At 35.6% G+C, this 27,457-nt stretch overlaps 1 pseudogene; it reads right to left on the bottom strand.

Moving 5' to 3' along the window:
• Window positions 1–970: 970 nt before the first annotated feature.
• On the bottom strand, window positions 971–8,364 carry LOC103555231 (isoleucine--tRNA ligase, mitochondrial-like; annotated as a pseudogene).
• Between the last annotated feature and the right edge of the window lie 19,093 nt (window positions 8,365–27,457).

Here is a 27,457-nt window from a genome sequence, read left to right as displayed (position 1 = left end):
TTACTTTTGTCTATTTGAAATACCTATATTTCTTTTTATTTTCAAAGTATTATTTTGCTGAATAAACAATTCTCATTTGACAGGAGTGTATTTTTGGTTTTGTTTTTTCTTTTTCCTTCTAACCCTAGATAGATGCTCTTTTATTTTTTTTTTAAATCAGATTGTTTTTGACAAAATGTCCACAATCGTCCTTCCTTTGTTTCCCTCTATATGATTTCCTCTTCTGGCTATAAAGATTTCCTTTATAGCTCTTGTTTTCAGCAGGTTGATGATGATGTGGCTTGTTGTGGTTTTCTTTGTGTTTATCCTACTGAAATTTGTTTAGCTTTTTGGGACTTTGACTTATAGTTTCATTAGATTTAAACTTTTTCAGGCACATATCTTCCATTTGTTTCTGCCCTCATCTTTTATGAAAGCCATATTGTGTGTGTATTAGGGAAGTTGATGTTTTTATGAGCTCTTTTTTTCTTGCTTTAATTTGGATATTTTCTGTTGTTAGCTCTCCAAGTTTCCTGATCATCCTTCCTACCATATTTACCCTCCTATTAAGGTCATCTTTTTTAGTTTGCTTGTTTGTTTATTTGCTTTAGTTTCCAGAATGTTTTCATTTTCAGACATTACGCAATTCTAAATACTATGTCAAAAATTTATAAAATATAAAATATTTTCTGCTCAGCAACATTTGAAGGCAAGACGTTCAGCATCTATGTTCTGAATAAGTCCATGATATGGATAGATAATGTAATACACGTACATATGTTTTCCACATGTATATAGGCACATTATTATATCTTTAGTTGTAGGATATACTTCTTTTGTGATTTGACATCCATCCTCTATCATTACTCTTTCATTCATTACCCACATCTTAGATTTTGTTCCACTATATACAATCTACTAAACCCCTAGGCAGTACTGTCAGGGGCATTCTTGCACAGAGAGCTGCTAACATCTGAGTGTGGTTCTACTTTCAACCACACAGTTCTGCACACAATGGACAGAGTATATCTGAATGCTCCGCTTATACTTCCAACAAGGAGGGCATTTTTCTGTGGTACTTGGCATGACAGTTACTTTATACAAAAACTCTTCAGGAATATCATCACCTTCTAAATTGATTAAGAATTTCCCTTTAAGCTCCATTACATATGCAGTTATGTCTAATGGCTGTTGAGTAGGTACAGTGGTATGGGGAGCCACCATTAATTGATTCCACTGAGAGGTGCTGGAAGTCTCCTCAGTCTACACTACTTCTGTCACCTCAAGAAACAGTTCAAGCTCTATCACAATGACAGCCTTGTACTCGGAAGAATTTTTACCAGGGCTGCTTCCAAGAAATGACTCTGTCATTGCACATGCACTCTTTACTGCTTCCTCCCATTCAGGCTTCTTCCAGACAGAGCTTGTACTAATCTACTCAGTACGAAGAACATTCTCGGGTTCTTTAACATGAAGCATGTACTGGAATACCTCTTCAGCCAAGAGGAAGGATCAAAGCAAAAGAATGAACTATTATATCCAAATTTTTAGTTAATGCAGCCTGACAAGAGTGTCTTTTGAGATCTTTTTTATGTTCCTAGTAAAGCCTATCTTTGATTATACTAAGATAAAAGAGAGTCCTGTAGTGTAAAATGTTTTAATAGCCAGACAAGTTTTCCAAGATCACTTTGTTTATATGACTCAGTAATTTTGTTTGCAAAATCCTACAGTTAAGTGTAGAATAAACTGATCTATGACATAAATATCCTTAGCAGGGGTGAAATCAGTTTCTGTATTGAAATTTGGCACATTTCCCAAAAGAAAGTAGGTGTATTTGTAAACTTGCTAATGTCTCTGGCAGCATTAAGTACAGATGAGCCAGCTGTCACTGTAGTGAAGACTTAGGACTCAGCTACCCACCAAAGAAGGTTACCAACACCATAGGGAGGCTCCTTGCTTTGATCTTGTCCTCCACTGATGACAACATCAGGATTAATGATATTCCCAAAGACTTGGACATCTATTCTCCCTTCCTCCACGGCTAAGTCCATGAACAACCACTGTCTTACAAGGTGCTTTTTATCCTTGCGGTCACACTTGTGAATCAAGGAAGACTGAAACCAACTGCCACACTCGATTTTTCTTCCCAAGTGCAAATCTGCTCTTTGGTCCATACCTGGAAGAACATGAAGCCATGAAAATCTACTATCAAACCAGATGTTCAAAATATCCTGGCCTCGTATATGTGCCAAGGTATCAGGACCACCAATCTGAAATTAGACTTCTTTTGGAAGCAGCTGCTCAAGAGAAAGAGTCTGAGACATCACTGCCATGTTGTTCCACTTGTTCAATAATATGCTCAGTGGGTTTGACCATTGGTCAATAATTCATCTTTCGTATTGTGATGAAACATAAGACTTGGGACACCCCAAACTCTTTTCCTTGATGTATACTAATATAGCTCTCTGTCCATGATTTTGACCATGGCATTCACTCTTATCGAGGAGTAACTTTCAACTTTTTAAAGAATTCCTTGGCTATGGTCTTAACATTCATGTGGTCTTAATATCTTACCAACCTCTTCTTGCAGGCATGAATAACCACTCATTTCTTAGTCCTCCAGTCGTAAGGGTAGCTATGTACCAATTTTTCCTCTTTCAACAAATGCTTTGTGGCCTGAAGCATCTTTGCTACCACATCAGTTCCCTCTTCAAGTACAGCCTTGAAGTTAAGGGCCTGAAACATCTGTGGAAACGTCATCTTCATCCGGTAAAAAAATTCATTGGCAAGTTGTGTTAAAAGTTTACACTGCAATCTTCCATATCATGAGCTGGGACCCTGTGAACCAATCCTGTTCCTTTTGTCATGGTCATATACTTTGCAAATAAAAGAGGAGAGACTATCAGGAATTATAGGATGAGTACAAATACTATTTTCCAAATCTATACCTCAAATAACTTCAAGTGTTATTTCCAAAGTAGAAGCAACAGATGTTGCTCTATCTGTAGTCATTATATGGATAACTCCAAAACTGGAACATTTCACAATGGTGCACTTTGATTCTGGCATATAGCAAACAGACTGGTTGTCTGGAATCGTCCAAGACTGTGTGGTCCAGACTTAAAAAATAACAGGAGTTGAACCATCTATACAGGATGCCAACTTAGAAGAAGGTTTTAAGAGAGAGAAGTTTATATAGAGAGAATGACTGACATGCTCAGAATTATATTCTAATTCTGCTTCAACCAGAGCAGTCCTTGATGACGAAGACCAAAAGACAAAAAACCTAGCTATCAGCGTACACTTGACAGAAAATTATCAATTGTCTGTCTTCATATTTTCTATCAATGTATAGTAGGAATGATTCACATCTACCATTATTCTCCAATTAATAAATTCTTATATCTGATTTTCAATTGCTGCTTTACCAAATGAACTTTCTAATTTCCACAGATGAAAGATTCCGAGCGTTTCCACCAAGTTCTGACAACACATTTGTTTCAATGGGTAATACGTTACCATCCCAACCTGACACAAAATGCATTTTAGAACCTTCCATCATTTGGTATCTGTTAGTTGTATCTTTCAAAATCTTATTTGACGCATGTCCTAGATGAAGGTTATCATTTGCACAAGGAGGTCCATCACAAAGACAAAATTCTGCATTTTCTTTCTCTTCGCCATGAAATTCTGAAAATCCACATTTCTGGAGGTTTCTTCACTTATGTTTTCAGCCAGTAAAACCTGCTAGATCTCCATGTCTGTGCTGGGGTGCTGGAGGCCCTGCACCCTCATGGGGAACCTGGTCTGCACAGCAGCTCTGCGTCTCCATAGTCATCTCTATTCAGATCAGGCAGCTGGCTACTGGCCCCAGTGACTGACCACAGCAGAAGCCTCAGGTCATCTCCTTTCATCCCGGGTGACGGAAATGCAGGGCAGCCTGCACTGGAGCACCCGAGCCCCAGTTCTTGCCCTCTGGGACCAGAGAACCCCCGAACCAGCCCAGAGTGCACCTAGGCACAGGGGACAGAAGCAGCCTCTGGTGAATGTTTTGTTTCAGATACTTTATTTTTCCTCAGTAAAAGTTCTTGCAGATTTTTTTTATAGCTTTCTATTCAATAATTCTTTTGTTTGTGTTTCTTTCAGCCTTTTGAGTATATTTCTAATACCTATTTTAAATCCTTGTCTGCTATTTGCAACATCTTTTCTTCTTATGGTATTTCTAGCAATGGGTGGTTGTTTCATTATGAATGGAGGTGGAAGTGAGTGCCTTGTGCATTGAAGTTTTAGTTTTAATGATTACAATTTTCATGCCATTTTCTATTTCTTTCTTTTAAAAATGTTATTGTTTCTGCCTCATATTTTAAATTCAGGAATTATGCATTTTAAGCATTCTATACAGTGTAGATAACCGTGTTTATCAGTTTTGCTCTTTTTGTTTGCGCTGTCTTTTGCTCACATTGACTTGTTTCTTCTATGCTTTGTATTTTTTTGATTATGAATTCAGTACCCAAAAGGGTAGGTTGAGCTGAGCTAAATTCATCCATTACTCTTACATCAACCTGATATTTCCAAAATGGGTCTTAGAAGTTTATTAATTCAAGCGTATATTTAAATTTTCAATATCAAATAACTTACTAGATTGTTTAATATTAATATTAGGGCCAGCAATATTGTTTCTCAGAGGTAGAAAGAGATTTTAAGACATCTTATTTTGGGGGTAAATTTGGTAAAATGCAGACCACAGCACAATTGAGAGCTAGATAAGGTTTGTCTTTATTATATTCTTTTCTCTCTCCCCTTGTTCACCTTTCTTTCCCACCACCATCTGGTGGTTACATTTCTGCAATGCTCTCTTAGTGGACTTTCTTCCCAAACAATAACATAATGTGATTTTTATCCATAACCAATGTATTGTGCTTTGCAGTTTAAAATATACGTTCTTATAGGTTAACTTTTTAAAATTCTCATCACAGCTGAAACCAACACTATTAACGCCACTGAGTTTAAGAGAAGCAAAATTACTTATCCACAGTCACTCTGAAGACTTAGGACTTAAACCAATGGCCTCTAATTCAAGTTCCAGCATAGAATAACTTCAATTTTGGTATTAGAAGACTTCCCTGTTACCTACCCAAATGCTATCTGGTGGCATCCAGTTTCAGCTCTAAGACTAAGCATGGATGTCAAAGCTGCCTGAGAGTGTTAATGAGAAATTGAAGTAAAATAGATGATGTAAATGATAATAGCAAATGATCCTTCATGTAACAAATGTTGTCTCCCTACTATGTGCAGGACACTGTACTGGATGATATGAAATAGACGTAATAAAGGCACAAATGCTGTCAAATCAACAAGACCTAATCTCTCATCTCTTGTCCAGATAACCAGTGGGTAATCCCTTCTATTTGAACAATATCTGATGGAACACTGCACTGTAATCAAACTCAGAGAGAATAAAATGTGGATTTGAAGGGCAGTCAGTTGACGTGAAGTATTGATCTAGTTACTGAACTAAAAGTAATCCTTTGTACAGAAACCATACTTACCAGAATAAATATCTATATGAAAGCCGAATCAATATTATAAAGGCTACTCTTCAAACATAGAGTAACAGACAAAGAGCTGGATAGATTTATGAAGCTGTACAAGGACCTGAGAACTCATAATTTACCATTTTCACTAAATAATTATCTGCTGAATTGCATTTGAGTGATCTCTACGAAATATACCTCTCTGATATTAGACCCTTGAGGATAAACAATGAAACTTCCCTTCTGAAGTTTTAATTTTTCTATTTTCCAAATACCAGGAAACAATTACCGTTGTTTTTCCACGTTTTCTGTATACTGAATGTTCACATTTATATATTATTGACACAACTATACCTGTGGTGTATCTCTCTCAGTGGATTTATGACCTTATATTCATAATTGCTCTTTATTTAAATGCCTGTTTTCACCTTAATACGGACTGTCATACTATGCTTTGTATTCAGAGTGTACGACAGGCTGAAGCACAGTTAACATTCAGTATTTGCTGAATTGAGTGATGACTAAATGAGTAAAGGAAGGATATAATAAATGTTTCCTAAGTGTTATACAATACAAAGTCGAAACAAACTAACTGTGTAGTTTGGGCAACATATGTTGCATTTGGTTCTCTATTTCTTTTATGTCTAAATCAAATGTCATCTACATCCCTTTATACACATGCACACACACACAGGGACATGCACAGAGCAAAAGCAAGAGTAGAAAGAAACACTAGGAAGATTGATTGTTTTAAGGTATCTCTAAAATACCTTAAAAACAAAAAAAGACAACATTTTGAATGAAACATTTATTGATCATTTTATAATTAGAAATGCAATACATATCTGTTTTGAAAACTGTTATATATCTCACAGAGACAGCAGTTGTAAATATTTTAGTATATTTTCTAATTTTTCCTATTTCTAAGCAATTTAAAGAGAGATTATGAAGAGAAGATAAAAATGAGCTCATTGTATGATTGAACATGCTTTTGAATCAGTTTGGACTGGATACTGTTAAGCTAATGCTATTTTACCAGGAAATTTCCAGTTTTGTGATAGTTAAAAACCACTACAGTGATGGTGTTTATAAAATTATGATGAATTAATCCTGTATCCTGAAAATCAATTATTAGCAATGATACCAATAATGGCCTTGTGTGTACCTCATAACATACTAATGAAATTGGCAAAATCAGGCTTTTACATTGAGTGCTTGCAGGCCTACCTTTTGGCCCAGTGGTGCCCTGACAGAGATGTACCAGTGTCTGTTATTAAAATTCTGTTTTATATTGATGAGAGTACACGGTTAAAAATAGATGTTTCAAAACATTTCAATGACTGTTTCTGGCATGTAACAGTCAATCAATAAATTAAGTTGATCCAAGTTCTTATAAATAGCATTTATGATGAGCTAATGATGACACAGTGAAAGTTGACATGACCCTATGTACGTATAGTTAAGTAGTAATTTGTGTTGCCCCAGGAAAGATGGCTGTTATGAAGTACCTTTGCACTCTGCACAAAAATAAATTGTGGCATGATAAGCAACTTTAAAGAATGTAAGTCAAATATGTATGACTTTCGTAGTGTGAGAGAAGATTCAACAGGCAAATACACAGTTGCCTATATCATGAGCAAAATTCAGTCTTGTGAGTGGTAAGAACAATATTGTGATTCCAGTGACGTCTCCTGGGGTGGTGGGGTGAGACCTGGAGAGCATAAGCAGAGTCCAGCAAATACCCAGTGGGCAGACATTCTTAAAACAACAACAACAATGACAATAACGACATGTAATAGTGCTATTTTGTAAAGCAAATAAACAAAAAATGAGTAACACTACAAAGCTAGGGAGAGGTATCTAAAAGAAGCATAGTTGAATGATTAAATTCTCATACTTTTTTTATTGTTGTGGATTTGACTTGTGAGTTTCTCAGTGTAGCCATTATGAAAATCACAAGGCTGTACTGTTTGACCTCAGTCTTATTTTTCTTTTACTATATCATTTTCCACCCAAAAGCAGTAAAAATGATACAATCCTATTTCCCTCTGGTGCAGAAAGAGGATAAAATGGAGCACAGAGAAGGGTCATCCTTCCTTTCTCTTTGTAGCTATGGAATAATGTGACTATTTTGAAAACTACAACATAGATTTTATCCCAATTTTAAATTTTTATTAATTTAAAAAAATACTCTACAAAAAGTTCTAAACTAATTAGAAAGGAGCTCTCTGATAACAATGGAATGTTTTTATACCTCCTTTGTGTTTGATGGCCACCTGGAGAGTACTTTGAGGGAAAAATCCAGCAATATACCAATTCTGACGTTCTTTTTAACAGTTGCAACCTCCATAGTTTCCACTGACATTCTGCAGCATTTCCCAAATGTTTTCCTGAGAAGAATAGTTTCCTGGGATATTAATAAATATTTGTTTACTGTTGTTGTTCTTTATTTTCATTTCTATACTTAAGTTCAGGGAACATTGGGATAAACAAAGTAAAAGATATGCTTTTAGCCTTTAAATATTTTTCAACCTTCCAGGAGGATGATAAAGTATGCACCATTTCCCAAAATTATATGACCGAGGAGCCCATATTGCTGGGACTGGGGGCTGGGTGGTCAGGTTAGGGACAGTGTCTCAATGGACAATACCCTTATGAAATTTTACTTTGAATAATACTCATCTGAGTATGAAAGAATATGCCTCGTTATGTTTTTACTTGAATATACACAAAAACTATGTTAAAGTGTCTGATGCACAAAGAAAGACTTTTTTTAAAATGATGGGTATAGTTGTCAGATGCTCTTGAAGCCGGATACCTGAGGGTTACTGTAAAACCTCAATAAGAACATGATTACCCTTCAGCCTTCTTCCCAACACAGGCACAGAGGCAAAGAAGTTCATCTTGTTAATTTGCTGTTTTCTTGTTTAACTTGAGGGGGGACTCAAGGGTCACAAGGATCTATGAGCTTGCTTTGCAGAAGAAAAGAGAATGCCTTTAAGGAAGTTATGATCACCAGATTACCAGCCCCCAGCTGCTGTTGATGCCCAGAAGTCTAGTTGCCCAAAGACTTATCAGGAGTGAAGGAAACACGGATTCCCCTTTGTTTCTCTGAAACTCCACCTGCCAAGCCCCCAGCTGTATAAAACCCCCTACTTTCTCCTCTTGTTAAGGTGGATTTGAGAGAACATATCCTCCCACCTTGTTATTTTGGCCAATTCAAATAAGCCTTTCTCCATTTTCAAGCACCAGTGTCTCAGTGATCAGCTTATTGCACATCAGGCACATGAACTTGAGATTAAGAGGTTCGATACAACTCCCGTCATTAGACTGTGATAATTTAGAAACTTTTAAACGGTTCCCATGTTTCTTAATGTTATAAATGGCTTACCATATTTCAAATATCCCGCACGTTATAAAATCTCTTTCTTTTCCTCTGAAATTATGAAAATCTTCATCTGCAAGTGAAGTCAGTAAGCAAGTCAATAAAATCATTTTTTATATTTATCAGTGCCATTATAAATGTTACATTTTAATTATTTTGTAGGTTAAAGAACGTATATCCATGCAGGGTTTAAAGATCCACTTAATATAGTATTTCCAGTAAATAGGAATTTATGATTAAAATTGAAAGTATACATGTGTAAGGCAATTATTCTACATGACAGTAGAGGGAATTCAATAAAAGTAAGGGTGTCAGAATTATTTCCACTGTCAGGGATCAGAATTTGCCACCCAAAAATTGTCTTTCATTTTGCTGGGAAAGAGTCCTTCTGAGCTAACATCTGTTGCCCCTTTTCCCCTCTTTTTTTCTTTTTTCCTCCCCAAATCCCCAGTGCACAGTTGCATATTCTAGTTGCAGGTCCTTCTAGTTCTTCCACGTGAGCTGCTGCCACAGCATGGCTACTGACAGATGTGTCCTGCTGTTCTGTGATTGGGAACTGAACCTGCACTGCCAAAGTGGAGCGTGCTGAACTTTAAGCACTAGACCATCAGGGCTGGCTCCAAAATGTGTCTGTTTGGCTTGGTTATTTTTAGGAACAAAAGACTCACAAAGAAACTTTGACCTTCTCCCTAACTGCCTAAAAGAATTTAAGATAGAAGGCCTGTTCCAGCAAGGAGCTCTCACCACCGATAACTACAGTATAATATGAGCTAGGTCTGGCAGACACGGCGGACCCTAAAAAGGCCCATCTAATCAAAGTTCTCTCCATGTCTCATTGATTTTTTTGGAAAGGCATGGCAAACATTTGTTTACCAAACATTTGCTTTTCCATCTCCATGTGAACCACCTTCCTCCCCTTTGAAGTCCCAAACCACTGCCCCCAACGTCCTCCTCTTTCTTTAGCTGAAGATGGTATTTAAGGTGGTGGCTTCTGCCATTCTGAGAGTTAATCAGTTTTCCATGCTACTAAACTTTGTTTGATGCTCTCCTGTTATTCTGTCTCATGCCAATTTAATTCTTAGAAGAGCCAGGAGGGCCTGGAGAGTAGAGGAATAGTCCTTGCTCCCCTTTATAACTATAAAAAAGCTCCAAGAACAAGGAAATAGCTGTATTTAGTGATTACACTAATTTTATTTAGATAATTTATCTTTCAAACTAGTCAGGTCTGTCATTGCAAATGTCCATGAATAGGCAGTTTATTGTGATTTCTGTCTTTTGTTTAATTTTGGTGGTATAACATAGTGCTATACTTCAGTTTGAGAATATATATGGCAGGAAAATATCTAAACAGTTAACTTTGATAAAATAATAAAAACAATAGGACTGTGATAGTCACTCCTACGTATTGAAAACATGTAACTGTGTGATTTCTGAAACATTAATAGGAGTCTGATTACTATGTCACTTTATTTCCTTTTTATTATATCTAATTGATGTTCCCCTGCAGAGCCATGGCATTGTGGGGGAACACTGTTCTTGTTTGGGTCAGTCTAAAGATAATGACAATTACACCACCCACATCTCAACACTACATTTTCTAAGTGATCATTTCCTCATAAGAAATACCTTTTTAGAAATGCCTTCTTTTCATTTTTATTTTTAAAACCATCCATGTACTGTATTTATTGTGAACACACATCGCTTCTTTTTGATAAATTTGCAGGCACTTAATTGAGAATCTAACTAAATACTCAGGATAAATAAAATAGTAAGTCTTTCTAGAAAATAATAATAATTAAAAACAAAAAGCATAAAGAAATTTCTCTATCACTTAAAGGGAGGGAGGGTACTGTTGAATCTAGTTCAAAAAATGCTTCTGAAAAAATGACCTTTAGATAATCTACCAGGATACGATTGATTTCTTCTGTTGACGAGGCCCCAAGGGCTTTCCTTTGTAGGATTCCACTTGGAAGCATGCAGCCTAAATTGCCAACAAAGAGAATTTACACTCCTTCAGTTGACTGTGCAAGCTGATCTTAAAACGTCCTGAACTGTATTGAACTTCACTAAATTTCTGCTCTGGTTAGATCCAGCACAGCAGTCAACATGTCAAGATATATAAAAGAAAAAACTACTAAGAACTTAACAATATTAAAAACGCTATAGGTCGTCAAAGTAGAACTGTAATTAATTATACTTCTTGCTCATCAAACAGGTATAAATAGTGCATACAAGGTTACACTGTCTGAATACAGCTGAAGTTCAGGTTGCATTGGGGAAAAGACCTATGTGTCTGTTTATTGACTATTTCACACACACTCATAGCTTTTCTAGTAATTAATTTTTTAGCAGAGAAGGAATTATCAGGGAAGGGAAAACAAAATCAAAGGCTTGCTAATCTTAGATACAAAATCATTCAAAAGTCACCCAAAATCCTTACATGCTCTGATCTTGCGTGAGTGTGCTTAATGTTTCACTGCTCTTGATTTTTACTGAATGATATTGATTGCTCTCAAAATGCACCTACCATGTCACACTTTGGAGGAATGAATTACATTTTCTTTATTTATTCTCAGAAACAAAGGCATTTGGATTTTAACAAGACTTTCTGATTTCAAGTTTATTTGCCAACTGTAAAGTCAACCATGCTAAAAATGAAATCTGTTACAAATAATCATAAAGGCACAGAATACATTCACCTTGGAGGTAGATTAAGAATATAAAATAATTCCTTTTAAATAAGCAACTTGAATTAACGATCAGTTAATCTTGAGAGCGTCGACCAATAAAAATCAGAAACCGGTTCAAGAGGCAAAGTATTTGTTTGAGATCAAAGAATTGAAATTTTGGGAGTAAAGATTCAGATAGAAACCCAAGTGGTGTCCTGATTACAGGAGAGGGGCTCAGGGCTTTTATGGGAAAAAGAAGGAAGCTGAGGTAAGACGTTTTTAAGAAGAGTTCGTTGGTGCTGACAAGCTCAGCTACTCTTGCCTCTGCATGATTGATTACTGATTCCATTTGGATTCCTTCAATGCAAAACCATTGGATTTCTTCAGAAATCCATAATCTTCAGTCTTCTGATCACGATGTCTGTTCTCTTGCTGACTTCTCAAGCAGTTGCTTGTGAAACAATTGCCATGTTGGCCAAGTCCATGGTTCAAGGAATAAGCTGAACAAGGCAGTTCCTCTGGAATGGCTGCTCTGGCTCTATTTTAAAATGGCTCCACTTATGTCAATTTTTCATAAGAGTAACATAAAACTTATATGCACTTAGCTTAGGCAAATAGTGTATATATCCTCTAAAGCATTTCTATACAATGTGTAAAATTTACAGTCAATCTTAGTAAATTACTAAATTGATACCTATTTCAGTAAAAGGATTTTTTTTTGTCAAGATATTAGTCACACTACTAGCTCCCAAAATTTTGAAAAGAAATGAAAGCTATTGTAGCTACAAGTGCTAAGACATATTTTCGACTTGTGAGCAATGAAGTGAATATGAAAACACCAGCTGGTACTGTATTCAGCGGCACTTCAATATATTACTTTACCCTTTATTTGTTATATAACGATATATTACTATACCCTTTATTTGTTGTATAAAGGTAATAAGGAAATTATCCATTTTTTTCAGAATAAAGATAAGTTATTGCTATTAGACTTTAAATTTAGAACAGGAATTCCTGAAATAAAATCTAATATTCAAAATATTGCTAATTTAGGGGCTGGCTGGTGGCACAGCCATTAAGTTCACACATTCTGTTTCGGTGGCCCGAGGTTCACTGGTTTGGATCCCAGGTGCGGACCTATGCACTGCTTGTCAAGCCATGCTGTGGTAGGCATCCCACGTATAAAGTAGAGAAAGATGGGCATGGATGTTAGCCCACGGCCAATCTTCCTCAGCAAAAAGAGGAGGATTGGTGGTGGATGTTAGCTCAGGGCTAATCTTCCTCCAAAATATATATATATATATATATATATATATATATATATATATATATATTGCTACATTTAAATAATGTTTTCTACACAGATTTCCTACAAAATAAACCTGAAATTATTATGCCTCTTAATAGTCTCAATATATTTCCATAAAAAACTGAAAACTCATGAAGATATTATTCTTAGAGACATCTTTGTCAGTCACTTTTAGGAACCTAAATTTTCGGGAGTTATTTTGGCTTTGGGGATGGTGGGTGTATGTAAGTGTAGAGATTGTAGGATATAGTGATTAACTATTATTGCAACACTGCATGCCATCCACTTCATCCACTGGTACCTTGATTTTCTTTTAAGGGACCCCTCTCCATTCTCAGGTTAGACATGAAACCCTAGCCTTGTGATAAATAAATGAAAAGTAGTAGTACATATTGAAGTATATGAGGAAGCCATTTGGTTCAAAACTAATTCAGCCTGACCTTGTTTTTCCAAAACAGCCTGATGTGGCCTGTTCAGCATGCATTGTACATCTGCTTTAAATTTTTACTTGTCCCTAGACAAGAATCATGCCCCTAAAGATAGGGATGGAGCATGCCCCATATTGGCATTTCCTTTAGGATAAGCATCTCTGCCCAAACTAAGGGTTAATTACTGACTTGCTGGGCTCACCTCATGACCACCAACCTGCTGTGTTCACCAACCTACTGTGCCAGCAAAGTAGTCTTGTGACTATTGTAAGAAGCGCATTCTGTCATATGTGATGTATGCTGTTTGTTCCAAGACAGTATGTAACCACCCTGTACACCCCATTTCTTTGGTGCCCTTCCTTCCCCATGTAAGGAAGCCCTGGGCTAGTCCTCATATCTGGCTCATAATAAACTCACCCCAGTTTTGATTTGTAGGTAGATTATGGATTATTTGCATCAATACTGGGAATCAACCTTAACCATCATTGTTGTAAAGTGGATCACTAAACACTGGACACATGATTCAAATTATCTAAAGAGACACAATTTCTATACCTTTTCTGGACCTGTTTGGAAAGAGAATCTCTCTTTGGGGTTACTGAGGAGGCTAGTTGGTACAACAATATGCTTTATAAAATAATACAAGATAATGTAATAGATAGCAACAGGGAATAGAAGTGGATCTACTTTAAACTGAGTTTTCAGCAGTGTCTTCTCTGATGAGGTGAAATTACTGAAAGCTCTGAATACAAAAACCAGAAAAGAAAGCTTCTAAGCAAAGAAAAAAGTAAGTGAAATATTTGAAAGTAAATTACAATGAGAAGACTTACAATATAGCATGAGAAAGAAAGTGACCTTGAGGAATGACCTTTTACATGTCAATCAGCAAATCATTGCTTAATTTCAATCAATTTTAAATCCTGATTTGTTAGTAATAAATGTAAAACAAATTGGGGATCTCATGGTTTACTTAGCCTATTCCTTACTGGAGTGTTATGATACTTCAAGAGTATGTTGAATCAAGAATTTATTCCCTTTTCCCTTAAGTAGTTACCTTTGGCAAATTGTATTTCACTGATGCCAGTAGGCAAACAATTAATTGATTTTAAATTTTCCTATCCAGTAACACTTAAAAGAATTCTAAGGTGATTTGCCAGTGCTCTCTCTGCGGGAAAACTGACCAGACTTTATTATTCTCCCCACCTTCATGAAAAAGTATTGCCTTCAGCCCTGCAAATCCTACTGTGTCTCATCATTATTCTTTAAGATTGTTGCATGACGAAAACGTAAATCACAGATTTATGGTTTATCCTTATGGGGAGTGTAAATATTTGTATGTGGATATATCTCACTCCTTTACCTGAAAATGGTGTGCTAAATCAAAACACAAGAAACATCTCTCTATTACTTTTTGTCTTAATAATAACAAAAAAGCAGGATAGGGACAGAGATGAACAGAGTTGGGGGGTATTCACACTTCACTAAAAATACTTGAAGAGTTATCATTAGGGAAGTCAGTGAATTTCTGCTAAAAAAGGAGTGCATTCTATATTCACTTCTTTATCATACATGTAAGTAAAAATGATAATTCAAGGTCCTGACAATCATGAAGACTTTTTCGACAATAAGCAAAGTCTTTGACATAAATGCGTACATACAGAAAAATCAATGAGTCACAACAGTATTCAAAAATGACCATCTTCACCAAATGAACTACCAAGCGTCTCAAATACTGCATCAATGGACAGAATAGAAGTTTGACTTTTCTTCTAGCTAAAATTTTGTGTGGCCAAAAAATATTTGTACCATTTCAGTGATTTTGGAAGCCTTTGGAATTTTAAAATTCAGAAATTATATCTTAATGACATTGACACATATATAAATGGATAAAAATGAAGAAATTTCTGCACTGAAAGAGGTTATTAATTCCATGCAACTGCATGCTGAAAATAATTGAATTAACTGCCAATCTTCATGGCCTTTGTCTAATTCTAGAAAAATATCAAAATAATTTTACCATAAAAAAAGTGCATAGCAGTATCACATTCTCCCCAATATTTTTGGAAATACCATAACGTCTAATATAATTTTTATAAAAATAATTTTTCACAAATAAAATTTCAGAGTAATAGTTGGAAATAAAAATTAAATATTTCGACCCAAAATGTATTTGTGTACTTTTGTAAGATTAGATTGCACTTCATTCTATTTCTTTTCAAACTTATACTCTGTAAAGACATTGCACTAAAGTTATAGGAGAGCACAAAACAGACAAAATTACCTGAGCTCATGGGGCTTCCATTTTAGTAGGAGGAGGAGGGGGTGAGACAGTAAATGACAAGCATTAAGTGAATAGGATAAACATGAAGACACTCAAACGGCAGAAATTGTAATTTTTAAAACTCATGGGTTCACTTTGCAAGGTAGGAAATTATGGGTCAAATTCCGTAATTGATAGCACGTTTCAGTTTTATTTCTGAATTTCTTTTTAACCTCATAACTTGGAAAGAAAAAACATTTAAACATTATTCAAAGAAATGTCCTTGAATCATTTCTGTTTGTGTGAGCACTTTCTATAGACATGGAAAATGATAGCATCCTTCATTTAGAGATCCTCTCTCATTCCGTTGAAAATGAAAATATTTCCAGCAACGTAGAGAAGAAAATTCAGCCTTGAGTTTCATAATTCTCGTCTGTATGACTATTCAGTGGAGGGGTGAAAAGAGCAGCTGTATTGTACAGGGAAGAGAATTATCACATTTTGTTGGATATTCAAATAGGCTTGCTATATTTAATACAAAGGCTCAGATTTTACCCTGAAATCATGAAATTCAGGGCCCCTGCTGATTTTTCAAGATGTGTTTTTCAAAAATGTATTTTATGGTACACAAAAGTTTAATATCATTTTCAAGTATAGTTCTCTCTAGGGAAGAGCTGGAACCATGACCCCTGAAGAATAAATACCCTCAACTTAACTGGTCATTAGATGTCTCTCCTCTTCCAAATGGATACAGCTGAAAGAAAGTTTCTGTTTTCCTTGGCAGCAAAACCAAATTGCATCCAACGAGGGAAAAAAAAGCATTCAAATGGGAACTACAGATGTGTGAACCATTTGGAAAAATAACTTGCAGTGAGTTAAGTGAAATTTATGAAAGTCTTTTGAACTAACCTGGAACAATTTTAAAAGTTTATATCGTATTGGAAGTAACTTAGATTTATCCTTACCACACAGTTGTATATTGCCCTTAGTGGCTGCCTTTTGTTTTCCATGATAAATTTAGTCCCCGTGAAAGTGCCAGAAAGCCATTCCTCGAGATAAAAGTCCACTCAAAGTACAAACATTAACATGAAAAAAACCCTCTTATTCTATTCCGCTCTTAGATATATTTTTAAATTCTCTTTATAGAGAGAATCACCAAAGATCCCGAACAATAGGGTGCTTATTCACTTGGGATGAGCAGGAAAATCTGCTGGTCTAGTAACAAGACGCACAGATACCCTTGCTGGGCATGCCAACATTCTGACTTCTTCCTAATGACTCTATTCCTCTTTCTTTTTTTAGGTCCCAGTGTGAGCCCCAATTTGACCATCGTACAAAATTGAACAGCTGCCATCCAAAAGAGTCAGTTGAACTATGAGCATATCCTCCAAAGCTGACCAATCCAAGAAGCAAGTTATAGAAATCCTATGGGGTTAGCAGCTTTCTCCTATATTCTATGATAATCATATCCTGCTGTGAAAATTAGTTCAACGGGCACATGCCAGCAACCCAGACACAGCAATGACTGTTTTATTAAGACTAACAAATGGCATTAGGAAGGAAAAAAGTCAGGTTCATTTTCTGTTTGTTTTAGATGTGGCTTCAAATACTAGACAATACGTAAATAAAACTAGTATGACCTGTTTTGCTCTTGATGCTTATAATCTTTTTAGGGTGTCTGAGATTATGTGTCACTCTCGTTGACTTTTCTTTGTCTAGAACAGGTACATTTCAGTTTATATAGGATTAGTTAATCATCTGAAAAGAGAAAACGTCATGTTATTAATTCAAAAAGTGCTAGATTACTCTCAAATAAAAAATATTTAGCATTAGTGTAATCAAATATTGCATTACACTCCTAACAATGGGCAAACGGCAGTGGCACACTTCTAGCTCAAATACATTACATCCATCTTTTAAAATTAATTTATATGTAAACTGAAAGTCACAAGAAACAGAAAAAAGATATTGTAATAGACAAGAGTAATATTTGTAAACAAGTCAAATAATTCGCTTGTATGTGCTTTCATCTTTAATCCAGGAAAATTTTTCTATGTTTATAATTTATATTATTAAACAGTAGGAAAAGAAATGAGTTCTGTAGGCAAAGAGCGACACGCATCCTACCTAAAAACAAAGGTTTCAGTACTGTAGGTTTGCCATGTTTTGGAAGCTCACATCCTTTTTTAAAATCTAGTATTTATGGCATTAAATTTGGGGCTTCACATATTTTAAAATACTATGTTAACATGAATGTCACCATAGTAATTTTGAGAAAAAGATTATTAATTAAAGCTCCTGGCAGGGAAAATATAATATGTCATATGACTCTTGCTTCTAATGAGGATTAAGTACTAAAAGGAGTGGATAGGATTTTGTCTGCAGAGTTTTTACTCACTTACCTACTCTTTCTCATAGCAGCGTAGGTGCTTACTTCTTTTTTATGGGATAAGGGAGCATTTTTAACTTTCCTGGAGGAAGTGGAAAGAGGTTTTGAAGAGTTACAGTGACTGTTTCTTGAAGGCCATCGGGGGTCAGTGCACGTAGCTGCCCTCGGTGTGATTTGCTGAGTTGTATTTCACCTGCTGCTCTGCTTCCTCATTTCTCGGGCAAAAGCAAGAACAACTCTTTGTTGCCTTATTTCTTGGGGGTCAATTTTTGTTTCTTTCTTTGAGTATTTATCAAGTAGTTTTATATTTAACTCTTAAACAACCAGAAGATCAAACACTAAATATGAAAAAGAGAGTGTATGAACTCTTAAAAATAGAGATTTTTGGTCAAACAATAAGAAGCAATGATAATAATTAATATAATAATAGTAACTAACATTTAATGAAAACTTACTATGTATCAGGCACTTGATGAGTGTTCTATAAACATGTTTAATTCTCCTGACAAAATTATGAGGGAAATTTCCTTCATGTGCTAGATGAGAAAGCTGAGGCATTGAAAGGCTAAGTGGCTTACCCACAGTCACTATTAAATATTTTTTATACACAAAAATGGTCAATTATATACTCCCTATGCCTATCTAGTCTTTCAAATATGGAAATTTTCATTTAATACTTGTTAAATGAAAAGCTATTCAACAACTTAGTAAACTTTGAGCAAGTTTTAAAGATCCAGGGATAAACTATTTGAACTTCAAAAGGGAATGTTGACTTTAGTATTAATAATGATATTGAAAGAGGATTAAAGAAACATAGGCGGAGTGACCTTAGAATTAGGCCTTTGATATACTAACTTGATGGCAAAGTGGACAGCACAAAGCAATAGAGAAAGAAGAGATTATTAAGCGCAATAATGTTAGAAAATCTGGATCAATAAATGTAGAAAGACTACTCCTACAAGCATGAGCTTCTGGTAGATTAAAGACCTAAATGTAAAAGCTAAAACTGTAAAATGAGTAGAATAGGAGATATACCTTCATGAAAGAAAATATGGAAAAATATCTTCATGATAGAAAAATACTTCACAGTAAAAATTTCTGACACTCAAACCATGAAGTGAATATTTGGTGGGTTAAATCTTGTCAAATTTAAGACTTGTTTCTTTGGCAGATAGTGGTCACTATCTAAATACCCATCAAAAATTTCTTAGCCTTTCACGTAGCTAGATTTGGGAACTGTGTCTTGTTTTGGCCTACGGGTTGTACGCGAAAGTGATATGCCTTAATCCTGGTCAGATACTTAGGAAAGAGGATACTGAAACCATGCTCTTCGTTATCCTTTCCTCTGCATGATTAGAGCACACATTTAAAATGGCAGATCCAACAGGTGGAAATCTCCCTAAATCCCCACTCTGAAGGGACTCTTGTGGAGACCAACTAGAAGTGTAGCAAACTGTGGAGGATGTTCTATGTGTTAAGACACTTAGATTTTGAAGTCGTTTGTTATCAGAGGATAGCCTATTCTATGTTGACTATTATACTCGTCAACAAAGGATATCCACCATAACCAAAAGCCAGAAGAAGAGGATCTCATGTCTGAAACCAAGAGAATAAATAGAGTATAAAACAAATGCCTACAAATCAGCAAGGAAGGTACAGAAAATCTAGTAAAGATCAGTGAGGAAAGGACAGGAATATATAATGGAAAACAGACAATCAACAAATGACTAATAAATATTTGATGTTCTAATTCACTGGGAGGCTTGTCATTGTGAATTTTAAAAATGAGAATGCCAAAATCAGGGGAAAAATGGATAACACCAGGTGTTAGTGGGGATAAGGAAATATTGAAGGTTTTATGTAGTTCTATCGAGAGTGTAAGCGGTTGCACCCATTATAGAAAGTGCTCTTGAAAAACTCAGTAAAAGTAATCAAGTGAATAATTTTGGACCTAGAGATTCCACTCCTGAGTATCATTTCCCATGCACGTCCATAACTGCTTCTCTTTTGTTTGTAGTAGAAGTCCATTCTGTGTGGAACAGATATTAATATGCAGCAGACTAAATTATAGAATATTATGTAGCAATTAGATGTAAAAACTAGATGTATGTATGCAATGCAGATAGATCATAAAAACATAATTTTATGTGAAAATGAGATAAAATATTTAGGTACATATATCAGTAACATTTATGGAAATTTTAAAAATATGCACAAAATTATGTTTTATACCGAGATATACATATATTTAAAGACATATCAAGCACAATTGATTGGCAGCTATGTGAGAGAAAGCAATGGAAGTGTGGCATAAGAGTGAAAGAAAGGAAAGTAAAAAACAAGGAGTTCTTAACATCGATAAACATAATGGGACAGGAGCTGGACAATATGATTAACTCAACATTCTGCAGGTGAGGCCAAAGAGAAAAGAGGTAAAGGAATAAAATATTGGGAAAATAAGAGTACTAGGAAGAGTTAAGAAATTCTCAATTGTGATCTGCATTAAAACATTTGATTTTTAGACTCATGGAAATAACATGAAAAAGAACTCATTAAAACAAAAACAATCAAGAAAATAAACGAAAAAACCTCATTTGACCCAAATTTTTATTCCTGTATCTGAAACAAAAAAGAAAGTCACTTATTCCTGTCTGTAATTCTGTGTTCCATATCTTTGTTGAATTACCTTCCCACATTACTAAAAGTCATGAATAAATATTTCTGTATTTTGAAATGTTCTTTCTTCTTGTATAATCACAAAGCACCAAGGAAGAAAAATATTCTTTTAATGCCACACAAGGTAGACTGGTATTAAATATATGGCTTTCTTTGGCAAGCCTCATTTGTAGTAGATTTTCCTTTCCTAAACATATTTATTAAAATGGAAGTAAAATAATAAGCAAATGCTAGTGAGTCATCCACACAAAATAAACTAGCTTCCATGGTGACGTAGGAAATTCAGTGTGAGACCTTATGTGGGTCTGATGTGGTTCAGATATCAGAGAATTAATCACACAGGATGCACAGCAGGGGATGGAATCCAAGTTCACAGATCCTTGGGTTTTCTAACAGCATCTAATCATTCAGATTCTTAGATGGTTTGCATCCTAAGTGAAAATAAAGGACCAAGCCCACATTTTGCAACCTCTTGCGAATCTATCACTGCTTGTCTGCTGCAGTAAATTTATGACCATTTTTTGGACAACACACAGTTAGATTTACGACAATGGCCACTAACAAAAGCTTTTATACTAAACCGTTTGCTAATTTTCAGAAGGACCTTTTGAGCATGAAACTACATACCAGCATCTCTTTTCAACTTTGGGTCAAGAAAAGGTCACTTTGTGGGAGCTGTTGTTGATTATATGTTAACATCCACAGGAAACAGACCGTGGTTATTTTAGGATCAAGATGAGAGCTATGTGAAATGATAATGTAGCTATATTGGGAAATGTAATTAAACTGCTTTTGTGTACTGAATGACAATTGCAATGAGATGGCTCAGTGAAAATCTGGAGATGAGACAGGAAGGAACTTGAAGTGCTACTGACTCCAATCTTATTTAGAAACACAAAATTCAACCCAGACTGGTGGACGGTATTTGATTCTAGTAAGTCAGTCAACAACCGGTTAAAAATTGCTCTTAAGTCAGCAAACTGTACTGTGACAACTACCTTTCCCCAGTCTAGGGACACGTTTCTCCTTGTACAACTCTGAGCAGACAACAGGCCAACTTCTGCCCCATATTCCTCTCCATTGTAGGCCCGAGGCAGGAACCAGGGCCCAGCTGCTAAGTGGGGCCCAGAGACAGTCTGGACAGGATCCCAGGAGACACTAAGCCTCTTCAGAGAGAAAGCAGGCCTGGCCCTGGGATCAGAGGAGCCTCCCAGGACGCTGCTCTTGCTGTTGCCACTGAGTTAAGGTACCACATTTCACCACTGGGGTTCCTAAAGCTAAACTACCCTTGCATTGCTGACAGAAACCAGCTTGTAAAGAGTGCATTAAACCAACAGTAATTCATATTTTAAAATAATCTGTTACTTTTAGTTTAATGCATCCCACATATGATGAGACTGCTGTTTATTTTCAAGTTGGTCTTCTTGAAGGATGTTTTTCTTTATTCTTGAAACTCAAAAATTTTATCAGGAGGTATATGTATATACTACAAGGATTACAAGAATTGTACAGGGGGATGTAGATATATAGTAGATATATAGATACAGATCTCATTTCGTATCTATCTCTGTATATCTCATTTTGTAGCTTTTTGTAATCCTTGTAAGAACTCTTGTTATATATACACATATATAATGCTTATTTTGCATATATATATAATTTTGTGGCTTTTTTTTGGTACAAGGAGAGATATACATTTATCTTTTTTCATTAACACTACATTGAAGTGGAAGGTTTTGCTCTAAAGATTTAGGTATTATTCAATTTATCCTGCATGTTTGTTTATTTTTCTGGCAGTCATGTTACGTTTCCTTCTCAGGATTCTGATAACCTATATAAGTTGGATCAGCTGCCTTGCCTCCCAGCTGTCATCTTTTTTGATCATTTTCTTCTGTTTGTTCTTCCTCTTTTACTCTTAAAGAATTTCTCTAATTGTTCCTCAACATCACTGATAAAATTTTCTACGATATAATGATATACTTTCTCCCTTGGTACCTCTAAGTCTTGTTAATTTACTACTGTGTTTTTAATTACCTTTTTCTCATTGTCTCTATTAACTCCTTTTAATTTCATTCTGTATCTCAATAAGCCAGTTCCACTCTCATTTCAAATTTTTCTCTTGCGTAATAAAGTTTTTATTATTTTACTTTACTGAAGACACAGTCTACGCATTTAAAGCATTGTAGCATTTTCTGGTAGAAACTCTTTACATACTTATAACTTCTACAACTTAAAGTCAATAATTTGTTTTTTGTTGTGATCGTCACCTAAAAAATTTTTCCTCCCTCTTTGTTCACCCTCAAAAGAAAGATGACCTATATGTGTCCAATGTTTGTCCCCTACAGGTGTGTAATCTCTCTGGATCACATGACAATCACATGAAACACCCTTGAACTTGTGTTTGTTCTAGAAGATTTCAGTCAGTATAGCTCTCCTGGTTAGGACAGGCATTTCCTTCTGCTACCATTTCCTAGTCCTCAGAGTTTAAAGAAATGAATTTATGCATATGTAATTTGGGATAAGTTATAGCTCTCCTCTAGAAATAGTGCATTAAATAGCATATTATTTCTCAGAGTATGCAGTTTCCACAATTCTTTTGTAAACCTCTGCCTGACCTCACATTCAGGAAGTTCCAACTCTCTCTTTTTTACCCATGGACATATTCCTGCATTTTTAGGAAAGGATAAATGATCTCAGAAATGTTCCTTTTTATTCTAAATTTTATCAGTGAGAATTTTTAATAGAATGGAATATTTAATTTTTTAAATGATGCTGGTTCTTTTATAGTCAGTCTCAAAAACTAAAGAAAGAGCTATTTTATCAGCTAAGGCCTGGTATCATAAAATGGGATTGACATATTTCTAAAAGATAATATAAGAACTCACTCATCCTTGAAGTTTCCTAAAGTCATTCTTCGATTTTAAAACAGTCTAAGAAAAACAGCATTATTAAATTATCTTTGGTAATTGAAAAGGAAGACTATCTGAGTTGCAGGAAGTCCAGAGTAAAATAAAATCATATGAAGTAAACTAAACTTATCTTATAAATACCATATGTGTGGAATCCTTTCACAGTAGCTTTTTTTGGTTTAGTACGAAAGTAATAGAACAGGAGCTTGTACCATTGTCTTGAACAGAAAGAGTCTGTAACAATTTGCAGAATTAGAGCGCCTGTTTTTCTAATACTACACTTCACCAAAAAAGGACTCCCATGTTATTTTTCAATGATGACATGGTTTGAATAATAAGAGAACTGGCCAAGCCTTTGTTGTTGTTGGATTCTAGCTTGGAAGCACATTGAACATCCCTTTACCTGTCTGCGGGATGTGGAGCTCTGCCCGTGGTTTCCCTGAGAACAACAGCAACAGTGAATTCGAGACACACAGCAAAGCCGTCTTTTTTCCATCTGTGTGAGTCAATGACTCATTGTCTCCAGAGTAGGGAACTCAGCATCAAGGCTCTGGGGGTAAACCGTATTTCACATTTTGAATTTTGAACACTTTCAATGGCCATGTTGATTATCTATTAGAATGGCCAGCCCTGAAAAAATTGATAAAGTTGACAAAATTAGTCTCTGAAGTCCTTCTTTGACTCTTTCTGAGCTCTTCTTTCCTTGTAGCCACACTTCAGGGACTCACGATTTACACTTCTCTTATTCTCTCTGCCAGAAGAGAACATGTAACAATTAAGTCAATATTAACACCATAGTGTGACTTACTACAATGATAATATTCCACATTACCTAGAACCATTCTCCAGGAGACTTGGTGAGTGTTAAATGTGTTATACTGCAGAGAACATGCAATAAAGTAGATTTGGGGTTAAGATGCAACATTTTATTTTATTTTTTTGAGATATATTTGTTTTTTGTTTTTGTTTTTGTTTTTGTTCTTTGCTGAGGAAGATTAGCCCTGAGCTAACATCTGTGCCAATCTTCCTCCATTTTGTATGTGAGTCACCACCAGAACATGGCTGACGAATGGTGTAGGTCCATGCCTGAGATCTAAACCCACAAACATGGGCATGCTGAACTTAACTGCTAGTCCATGGGGCTGGCCCACAACCCTTTATTTTTATAGGACAAAATTTACAAATTATTTAAATGTACCCATCCTTAATTTCCTAATTTAATAATTTCCATATTTCTCATTATGAAAATTAAATGATGAAACAAATAAGGGAAAGAATTTGTTACTTAAGAGGCTCTCAAAAATATTTATTTATTTTTAAATGGTTTGGAATTCTAGAAGTAGAAAACCTAAATAAGAGCACATTTGAGGCAAGTGTATAACTATATTTTCTGCTTTTGTGTAGGGACACGCACACTTCTAAAGATTGGGAATTGTAAGCAATTATTTTAAGGAAAAGCATCTTTCCATTCTCTTGCTAATTCCAAAATAAAAACTTCTGTCGCCTTGGAAGGATTTGGATAGTAGATTCTCCATTCTCTTTAATTCATTCACTCCTCCTCGTTGAGAATAAGTGACAAACATTTATCAGTTCAGGAGTTTTAATGTTATTTTTTCTTAATCAACTAGATATTATATCATAAAAAATGATATCATCATATTGCAAGTTCTTCATCAGTAGATGCTAGATTGGACTAGATCAATAGCTTTAAAATATTTTAGCTGCAAATCCTTTTTCAAAATGAATGAAATGTTATGTGCAATAGTCTGTATAAAACAGATGAGAAAATGGCTGGGAAGTTTGGGGTGTTACAGTATCGGGTCACCTTATGGCCCATGAGTTCTGTCCATGGAAAATACTTCCAGCCCTCCACGTAGTAGAAAATAACAGGAGTGGATAACAGAGAACAAAACCCCTACAAATAACTACATACTCTTTACATTTTGGATCTTATTTTCTCAAGTCACCATTTTCCTCTTTATCATCATGACAATTAAAAATAGTTGAAAACAGCAACAACAAGAGAAGCTTCAGGCCTTTGTACTTTATTTCTGGTTAACACAAAACTGCAAAGTAAACCATATTATAAGCTTTATTATTACTATTAACGAGGAAATGAGATCACTGAGACTTTTATCCAAGCCACCATTCACGAGTTACTACAACAGGAAGAAGCATACATTTTGCAATCTGCATTGCTTTGTGTATAGTGGAATAATTTTATGAAAATTGCCAATACTTTGAAATATTTAATTCTTCAGCATTTCCTCCAAAAACATAACTCTTCAAAAATGCTCATATTGCTACTTTTTGACTTTTCATTTATTGATGTTATGTGCTCCAGGGGTCCTCACGTATTCTCCTCTCAGGACCCCTTTACACTGTTAGAAATTATAGAGGACCTCAAAGAAATTTTCTTTTTTTCTTTTTTTTTGAGGAATATTAGCCCTGAGCTAACATCCCCTGCCAATCCTCCTCTTTTTGCTGAAGAAGATTGGCCCTGAGCTAGCATCCGTGCCCATCTTCCTCTACTTTATATGTGGGATGCCTACCACAGCATGGCTTGATAAACGGTGCCATGTCCACACCCGGGATCTGAACTGATGAACCCCGGGCTGCTGAAGCGGCACATGTGAACTTAATCGCTGCACCACCAGGCCAGCCCCCCCAGAGAACACTTCTTTATGTGAGTTATATCTATTTCTATTTACCATACTACAAAATAAAAACTTAGAAACTTTAAAAAAATTATTCAATTTTAAAATAACAATGATATATTACAAATTAGCATAAATAACCTATTTCTATGAAAAATAATTGTTTCTTCCAAAACAAAAGTCTGTAGTAAGAAGAGCGGCATTGCTTTACATTTTTGCAAATCTCTTTAATGTGTATTTAATAGCAGATAACTACATTCTCATATCTATTTCTGCAGTTAGTCTGTTGCAATATGTTGTTTTGGTTGAGGCTTAGAAAGAAAATCCAGCCCCAGACAGTATATACATAGAAAAGAGAGGAATTTTATTAAATAATTGTGAATATTTTCATTTGATACTAAAGCAAAATGAGACAATGGCAATTTCTTAACAGTTAGCTGTGGTGTAGAATCTGAAAACATATCAGTGAACTCTGACATTAAAATCCACTGATCTACCTTGCACCTCGACGGATCTTTTACCTGCACAGATGATTTTGTAACGTGCATTCATTGCTCATTCGGAAAATATTGCTATACTTTCTTACACAGATCATCCAATGTTGACACATTTCCTTAGTGAATAACAAAAAACTCACATTCACACCACTGATCTGAACAGAAAAGTCTTGAATATTGGGAAGTTAAAAAGTGTTCCAAAATTCTAATCTTCATTTGAAAGTTAAAATTTTATCATTGGCAATAAATGCCATCAGTTGTTTTCCTTGAAGTGACAGGCCGGCTTCATTTCTTTCCAAGAAAATTACCGTCAGATACCCAAATATGAATATCCTTGCTTGTCCGGTAGTTTTTCTTTTCAGTGAAAACGGTATTCTGTGTAAAAAGTTTACGTCATAACTCGGTTGCATAAGTACTTCGCTTCACGTTCTAAGGATGTACGTGTCGGGTGCGGTATGGTAAAGCTGCTGCAGCCACAGGAGGAAACGAGGATGAGGCTCGGAAGGAAGAAGTTTATTCCACTCACAAGACTCAGAGAGGGGGACACCACATGCCACTCAGGGCTGCAACGGAAGGGACCACAGGGCAAAGGGCGTTCAGGAGGCCAGGAGAGAGGGAGAGCTTAAGCCAAGATCTTTACTGGCGTTTCCACCGGGAAGGCAAGACAAGGTAAACATTTAGGATGGGCTAGTTTGAAGAATTTCGCCAGGCTCTAAGCTATAGGGGTGGTCCCTAGCTGCTTGGTACCTGGTCTTGGGATGAATC

The sequence above is a fragment of the Equus przewalskii genome, chromosome 8 (assembly GCF_037783145.1).
Source record: "Equus przewalskii isolate Varuska chromosome 8, EquPr2, whole genome shotgun sequence".
Classification (NCBI taxonomy): domain Eukaryota; kingdom Metazoa; phylum Chordata; class Mammalia; order Perissodactyla; family Equidae; genus Equus; species Equus przewalskii.
The sequence above is the reverse complement of the archived record's forward strand: the minus strand, read 5'-3'. Positions and strand labels throughout refer to the sequence as shown.